This window comes from Gossypium hirsutum, chromosome D07 (assembly GCF_007990345.1).
Source record: "Gossypium hirsutum isolate 1008001.06 chromosome D07, Gossypium_hirsutum_v2.1, whole genome shotgun sequence".
In the NCBI taxonomy this organism is placed as follows: domain Eukaryota; kingdom Viridiplantae; phylum Streptophyta; class Magnoliopsida; order Malvales; family Malvaceae; genus Gossypium; species Gossypium hirsutum.
In genome coordinates this window covers 18,686,475-18,695,339 of record NC_053443.1, presented here as the reverse complement: position 1 = coordinate 18,695,339, position 8,865 = coordinate 18,686,475, and the positions used below count along the sequence as shown (strand labels likewise).

The following is an 8,865-nucleotide window of genomic DNA, read 5'->3' as shown; positions in this document are numbered from 1 at the left end:
CGAGTTTCAGAAAAAATGAGTTCGGGAGTCAGTTACGTACGAGGAAGGGTTAGCACCCTCGTAACGCCCAAAATTGGTACCTAATTGATTATTTAATGTCTTAAGGTCAAATGTTGAAAAAAAGATTAAAAAAAACAATTCTCCTTTTTAAAAAATCTTTATTGAAATTTATTATTTCGAAAACTAAAAAATTTGGTCATCTTGCTTCAATGAGGAAATCGAAACCCCGTAAGTTAGGGTACGATTCTTTGAAGTTTCGATGACAACACGTGAGTTGGCCTTTATTAAAAAAATCTCGTCTCAAGATAACAAAATGTCATATCCAATGAGTTAGGACACAACGTTTTGAATCCTCGAGATAAGTTTTGATTTGGAATTTTTATGTTTTAATCGAAAAAGAGATACCCGGTTACCTCAATCCAATGAGGAAAATTGAAGCCCAGTAAGTTAGGGCACAATCTTCTCAAGAATCTTGGATACCAAGTATCTTGAAAACTTTATGGGTAAACAATTATAATATTTTAATCAAATGCAACCTTTTAAACGAATGTAATGCGAATAAATGACAATGTACAACGTAAAGGATAATTTGTAAATAACATACACTAATGAATAACAAATAACCAATAGACAAATACTAACAAGCAAGGCAACAATAATCTCAATCATACAACATTCAAAAATTAAATGAATTACTAATCAATTTTTAAAGATACACTAAAAAAAGAAGAAATTATAATCAATAAATTATACGTACAAAAAGTTTTAAAAATGAACAATATAGATATATATATACGTATGAAATGTATTTAAAATAGAGTCAAAAATAAACACTACATAAAATAATAGTATTTAGATGAATTTTGAAGCAAATATTATATAAGAAGAAAATTAAAATATATAAAATAATATATATATTAATTTAGAATAAGTAATACACATGGAGTGAAAAACTTGATATAAATAATAGTATACATATATAATAATACATGTAAAAAGCTGAAATGAATAAAACATAATAAAGTAGGCCTTTTAAAAGAAATAAATTATATATGAAAATAAGTGAAAAAAATATGAAATCTATAATATATCATATATGTACATATAATGAAAATAATTTAATACAAATTGTGTATACATATATATGGAATAGTATTATATAAGGACATTATGGTATAAATCTTTTAAAGCATATAAATATATATAGGTGAATTTAAAAAATATATTATAAAATAAAAAACATGGAAAATATATATTATATTGGATTAATATAAAAAAATACATTATAAACTTAAATAATAATATATGATAATAGTAAAAGGTTAGATAAATTAATATATATAAAATAATAATACTAATAATAATAATAAAAATAACGATAGTAATAATAGTAATAAATAATAATGATAAATTAATATTAAAGTAATTAATTTAATAGCAAAAATAACAAAACAGATTACTAATTTGGAATTAAAATTGAAATTTAGGGACAAATTTAAAATAAATAAAAAGACAAGGACCACATCGAACGCGCGAATAACAAAGAGGGACCAAAAAGTAAATTAATCCATGCCCACCAAAACGACGTCGTTCGATTGTGGATCTAATTGAAATTAAAACAAATCAAGGAGTACAAATTAAAAATATATAAAAAACTGCATTATAATAATAAAAAACACGGAGGGACCTAATATGAAAATAGACCATCGCGACAAAACGCGCGGATCCTTCCCTCGGGTCGGGTCACTGCACGGATCTCGGCCCAATACGACGCCGTTTTGAAATTACTGAAATGGCATCAAACGACGTCGTTTCATACGCCATATATAAGTCAACATAAAAGCTAAATTTTAGCAGACACTCCATTTCTTTTTTAAAAAAATCTAACCAACCCTAAAATCTACCCTCTGTGCGCTGCTTTTGATTCGACCATTGCCCGCCCCATTCCGATTTGAAACAGAAGGGATGAAGGCTCCGGCGGCGCAATATGTAGGTAAGAACTTCCCCTTTTTTTTTATCTTTTAATCAGAAAATAAAAACAAATCAAAGGAAAAAGAAAAAAGAAGTAGAAATCGGAAACCACCTTAAAAATATGCTACTATTTGATTCTTTTTTTTTTCTTTCGAATCCGTAATCCCTTTTTACAGTATCACAAATGGCTTTATATAGCCGAATAATAAAAATTACAGAAATTATTTTACATCTTTTTTCTTTTTTTTCTATTATTTGCTTCTTTTTTGCTGTTATTCTATTTTTACTTGCTTTGCTTGCTGCTGCCGCTTGTTTGTTCTGTTGCAAGAGCCAACTGGAGGAGGCGCACGCGCGCGGTGGCGCAACACGAGCGGGGTAGGGCTTGGCTGCTGCATCGCTGGGAGCTGGATGCTGCTAGGGTTTTGGTTCTGTTTTTAGTTTAGGTTGGGCTTATTGGGCTGGGGGTATTTAGGCTAGTAGGGTAGATTAAATTTAGGTTTTGGGTTAGTGTAATGGGTTTATTTATTTTGGGCTTTAAATTATTATTTTTTGATTTTGTAATCTGAACTTTAGACTTTTAATATTAATATTTGGTGTCAAAGAATCACCCACTTCTCTATCACTCTTTCTAAGCATTTTGTTTAATTTGCTAGTAACAATTTTAAATCATCAAAAACCCTAGCTCCGCAACCACTACTTCAGTCTTGTGAACGTCTTTTTTCAATCCAGAAAGTGTCAATAGTTCCCTCTCCATCATTCTTAGCCAATTTAGTCCGTTTTTATGTATTTTTAAAATTGATTAAATTGAAATAGTATGTAATACTGAAGGTTAAATTTTTTAAAAAATTATGAATAAATTGGCATAATATGTAAAAGTTGATGGTACATTTTTTTAATGGGCATCATATCCTTTGGTCAAAATATTCGACGACACTTAACAGAAATGAAAAAAAAAACCTAATTTTGAAAATTCTAAAAGTTAAGTGATAAAAAAATTAAAACATAAATGGATGATCTATATTGCAATTTATCCAAAAATAAAAATAAAATGTTCCTGAAGCGGGAACATTACAAGATCTTACTGAAGTTTCAGAGCTGAGTCTTGTAGTACAGAGAGTCACCCCTAAGACAGGGCCCAAACTAAGCCTAAACCCTCCAAAATGAAATTCACCAAAGATATTTGGCTGGGGAGAAGAGGGTAGGGGCCATTGATTTCTCCAAAGCCTTTCCCATCATTTTCACCTGCAAAAGACCTATAGATTTACGCTATTCACTTAGGAGGGACCACTTAAGTTTTTTTTCCCTTAAAAATAGAATTACATAAATATGATATTACTATTCCAATATTACATCTAAATAGCATCATAAAACCCAGCTCAAAGAAAAAACAAAGGGTTTTTTTTTATAAAAATGACCCAAAACTTTTTATTATTTATGAAAACGACACATTTTGAAAATCATGTACATAAATGACTCGTTTTGAACAATAAACTACAGTGCCGCCGTTACCATTGGCAGCACCACTCATGATAATTAGCCAATGATTGGCCCGTGGCATTAAAAAATAATTTATTTAGGTGTTGTCGTTGACATTGGCGGCACCGGTATAAGTATGCGTACACTCACCCATTTAAAATACTCGTGTACCTTGAAAAAATTTAATCATTGGTGGCACCAATATTATTTTTTGAAATAGTATTTTTGGTGGTGCCGTTGACATTGGCAACACTCGTAAAAAAATTTTGAATTTTTTTGTGGGGCCGTTGACATTGACGACACCTATTAAAAATATATTTTTTTATTTTTTTTAGAGAATACATATATTTTAAATGGATGAGTATATGTGTACTTATACTGATGCTACCAATGTCAACGACGGCATCCAAAGAAATCATTTTTTATTCCAAGGGGCCAATCATTGGGTGATTATGATGGGTGATGCCACCAATGACAACAACAGAATCGAGATTTATTGTTCAAAATGGGTCATTTACGTACATCATTTTCAAGATGGGTCATTTTCATAAATGATAAAAATTTTAGATATTTTTATAGAAAAGCCAAAAAAAAAAGACTTGGAGAAGAATCAACTAACACTAATTTTTTAATTTAAGAATTAATTTTTTTATAAAATATCTAATCAAGGTGAAGTCAAAAAAAATATTTTAAGAAGAGTAAAAATGAAATATAAATTTTTGAAAATGAGAGTGTAATTTTATAATTATTTTAATTTTTAATTTTTAAAAAAATTGAAAGTTTAAATGGTAATTTTATCATTTTTGAACATGAAGATCATTTTTTAATATGAATCATGACTATATTTATTATTTTATTTATATAAATAAAATAATTATTAATTATAAAGACGAATTGAAAATTTTGAAAAACAAAATATTTATTAATTAAAATATTAATTAAATTTTAAAAAATAAAACAACATGAAATAAAATATTATAAATGTGAGTAGGAGAGGAATCAAACTTGAAACTCAAGGACAAAATTATTAACATTTGATTATCTAACCAAAAGACTTGATATGTTAAGTTATTAAAGAAAACACGCATTGTAGAACGCATTTTCCACATGTCAGTTGAGAAGCAGGATGCGTTTTCTATTTCTCTCTCTAAAATCGACTTATTTTCTTAAATATAGGAAAAATAGTCTAAATCCCTAAATATTTTTTAAAATAGGCCTATTCTTTTAATTTAATCGAGTTTTTTATATGGGCAAATTACCATTAAAAGCCCTTTTTTTAAATAATTACCAAAATGGGTCCGGTAAATAATTATTTATCAGAATGGGCCCATTTTCCAGAAAGCGCATCCACGTCAGCGCGATGTCATGGTACGTGACAGGAAAACGCGTCCCTAAGGGAGCGTTTTGCCTACGTGGACATAAAACGCGTCCTTAAGGGAGCGCTTTGCGTTTTGCCCGATTCATTGCTTTTAAGGTTTAGGGTTTTAGGGTTTAGGTTAAAAATTAAATAAATAAGGGATTAGAGTTTAGGGTAGAGGTGTTCATGGGCCGGGTAGGGCCTGTTTTGGGCAGGGCCTAAAAAATTTTTTTGGCCCGCTTACTAGGCCCGGGGCTGGCCCGGCGCGAAATATGGGACTGAAATTTTGTCCATTTTTTAATAAACACCAAAAAAATTATTTTAAAAAATAAATAAAATAAAAAAGTATTTTAAAAAAATTTTAAAATTAAAGAATAAAAAATATTTATTTATTATATATTCGGGTCGGGCCGTGCCGGGCTCGAGCCAAAAAAGTGGTGCCCGAGGCCCGAGCCCGTTTTTTAAACGGGCCTCGCTTTTTTGCTCAAACCCATAATTCGGGCCTATATTTTTACCTGAACCCTCCCATATTTTTTGCCTGGCCCATGAACACCTCTAGTTTAGGGTTTGTCAATTAAATTATTTTTAAATTTTTCAAAATTGGATTAGTTTTTGTGTTTATTATTTTTTAAGAAAAATTCAATTAAATTAGGGTTTTGGTGTTTTTAAGCAAGATGTTTTGTTAGCAGAGGATGCTTTGTTAGCAGAGGATGCTTTGTTAGCAGAAGTACTGAAAAAAGTAAAGCATTTCTGAACAAAGTAAAGCAGGATGCTTTAACTTATGCATATGTTATACTCAAAGAACCATCTACCGAAAACATTATTTTTTTTAAAAGAAAAGGCAAATTAAATTAAAAGTAAGGTTTATATGTCATAAAAAATTCTGAATAAAGTAAAGCATTTCTACAAGAATAATTCTTTGCTTTCAAAGTAAATTTTGTTCTTTTCTTATCAATTAAATTATCTAATTGGTCCATCAATTGGGTTTACCGATTGACTATAAATAAGGCAAAATTTTCCCTCAGATTGCATAAGTTAAAGCAAAAAAAATTTAGAGAGGCTAAAAAGGATAGAAATTGAAGATGAGTGAACGTATTAGTGCTATTATTACTATGATGGTGAGGTTTGCCACACTGAGAATGGTGTTGTTTTTTTATCGGAGAATACCGTGCGACTGGTTTTTAACTAGAACATATATTTACAGAACTTCGTAAAAGAATTAGGCGTAAAATATTCGGAACGACGCCAATGAAAGTTCTGTCTATTACGTATCGATTTTGCTCTTCTGTTGACCCGGTGACATATGACTCGTTCGACATAAGAGGTGCTCGTAGCTTGGAGGCAATGGTGCAGACTCATCTCGCTAGTGGAGCACCGTATATTAAGTTATACGTACAACTTACATCTTTTATATTAAAAGTGTAAAAGTAAATTTCTATTTTAGTACATGAAATAATATAAAAGAATTTATATTTTATTACATCAAATAATATCAAAATATTCAAAATGTTTCTACAAATATATTAAAATAGCTTCTCAATCTCCGTGGCCGCCGGATTCAGTGCCACATGGCGGTCGTCGACGGTTACGAGTTGGATTCCTCCTTTGTCTAGCTTCCGGCGGGGGTTGTGGTTGATCCGGCAGGGATTCTGGTTCCTCCGGTAGGGTATCTGGTTGTCGGTGTTGGGACAATTAGGCACATTGGTAGAATAGTGACTGTGGAGGTGTTTGCATCACCAACGGCGAAGCTGTTTGAAACCCATACGGTGATGGGGATTGGTAAAAAGTAGAGCTCCCCGACGGCCCCTCTTGCGATCCATCGTGCGATGCTGGCATATACATCGGCGGTCCACTCGGCGTAACAGAAAATGGAGATGAACCGGGCCATTGACTCCAACCTGCCATAGGACTCGGAAAAGGAAACATATAAGGATTATGACACATAAAAGGGCAAGGATACGCACCTGACATCATTTGAAAAGGCTGTGTCGTGGGTATCGTTGATTGAACTGCTGGGTCGGGTGACTGTGTCGGTGCTCTCGTTGGGCCTGGTGATTGAATGGTCGCTGATGATGGGCCGGGTGATTGTCTAGGCGTCGTTGATGGGCCTGCTTCGTCATCCATTCGTCTTGGATTTAAAGGCCCACATCGTTCCCTTTGGACACGTAATTGCCACTGCCTCTCCTCTGCAGACAGTAAATACGGCTTGCCATAGATCTTAAACCATGGCATATATTCCGGCATGCACGCTAACTCCGGAACGATGATCAGTTCTCGAGTAGGTATATAATCATATCGATCTTCCCATATTTGGATGTAGTACGACCAGAATCTCGGTCAATCTGTATGCAATTATCGTAGGTCGATTTTGTGGTGATCATCAAATACCTCAGGTGCCACGGGAATCGGTTGTCTACATCCAAATTGTCGTAACACTCTGTCTGACTGGTGCATCTCCACGGTCGCATAGTTGATCAATGCAACTTTCACCTGCCAAGCGTTTGGATTTTGGAAGTGCTCATCTGGAATTACTGCCCGAATTACCGGATCCTCGTATGGTGTCCATTGAAACTATATGAACATGATGGAAATATTAGTTATATATATAATACTAAATACTAAATACTAAATACTAATCAACTAGCTCATGATGGAAATATCAATTTTATTTAATACTTACTTGTGCTTCCGACTGTTGGTCTAATAGAAGCCTTATATCTTCAAGAGAGGTAGGTAATCGAGCATAACTTGCCGGATGGTTCCACCTAATTAAATAAATTTTTAGCACACTGTTATTTTTAAAAAGCTACGTAATAATTGTAAAATCTAATATAAAATTTACCTCGTTATGAGTGGGAATGTATATGGGTGGTCCACTCGAGGACGTAAAAATGGAAAGTGAAACCGTGTCCATGACTGCAGTAGTGACAGGCAACATCCGATTTTCGCTTTACTCGGTCGCGTCGCCCCGCACATCTCTCGATATAATGTTGCCAACACTGCAGACCCCCAACTCAATTCACCAGCTGCTCTAAAATCAATAAGTTTCAGCAGCCATTTTAGATGTACGAGGTTCCATGACAAGTCCAACATCAGATAACCTCCAATTATCTGAAGAATGTATGCCCGAGCATATCAGATTCTTTCTACTTCGGTTGAATCACCATCCAGATCCGAGAATGTGTCTTGTAACCAGCCCATCTCGATCCGACCTCCGTTAATTTTCTCTGGAATAGTGCCTAAAAGCTCGTAGCACACCGCTTCCCAATTGCCAGATTGAACAGGCCCGGTGACTAGGTACCCGTCCACCGGCAATCCCAATTGCAGATTGACATCTTCCAAAGTGATAGTGCACTTTCCACATGGAAGATGGAATGTGTGCGTCTCAGGTCTCCACCTCTCAATCAACGTACTGATAAGTTTCGGGTCTAACTTGTATCCCCGACCTACCGTCGCCACGTGCCAAAAACCCGCTTCCCGCAGGTAATTCTCTACCAACGGTGATAGAGGACCATGCATATCACGGATATAGCATTCCAATATCCAATCTACAGACTTTTATAACAAATAATAAATTAATAATTATTTAAAATTACATAAATAAAAAATCTTAAATAATATTTAAGAAATAAATTTAACACTTACCATTTTCATTTGTTCGACGGATATGTGCTTGTTATCAAGACGAATCAATTCTCCGGCCATTGCTAAATTCGTACAAATTTTTACGATTTAAAAAAAATTTAAAAAATTAATTTTTTTTAAAAAATAATTAAAAATAGGGATTTAAGAGAAATTTGAGAGGAAATTGAGATTAAATATGGATTTGAGATAAATTTGGAAGGAAATTGAGAGCAAATTGAAAGGAAATTGAGAGGAAATTGAGAGAATAATTGAGAAAGCATTAATTTGTGGAAAAAAATGAAGGGGTGGAGGGTATTTATAGTTTTTTTTTACCGTTGGGAGGGCAACGGTCAAAAAAATGACTGTTGGTACTGTTCATGCGTAGGGAAAACGCGTCCCCAATGATGCGCTGACGTGGCAGGAAAACGCGTCCACGT

The 8,865-nt window shown here is 33.4% G+C and overlaps 1 long non-coding RNA gene across 1 annotated transcript; it reads left to right on the top strand.

Annotated features, from left to right (window-relative positions):
• The first annotated feature begins 1,852 nt into the window (after nt 1–1,852).
• On the top strand, nt 1,853–2,590 carry LOC107956684 (uncharacterized). Its single transcript, XR_001700198.2, has 2 exons — nt 1,853–1,993; nt 2,300–2,590. It is a non-coding gene; the product is annotated as an uncharacterized lncRNA (long non-coding RNA).
• The last annotated feature ends 6,275 nt before the right edge of the window (nt 2,591–8,865 follow it).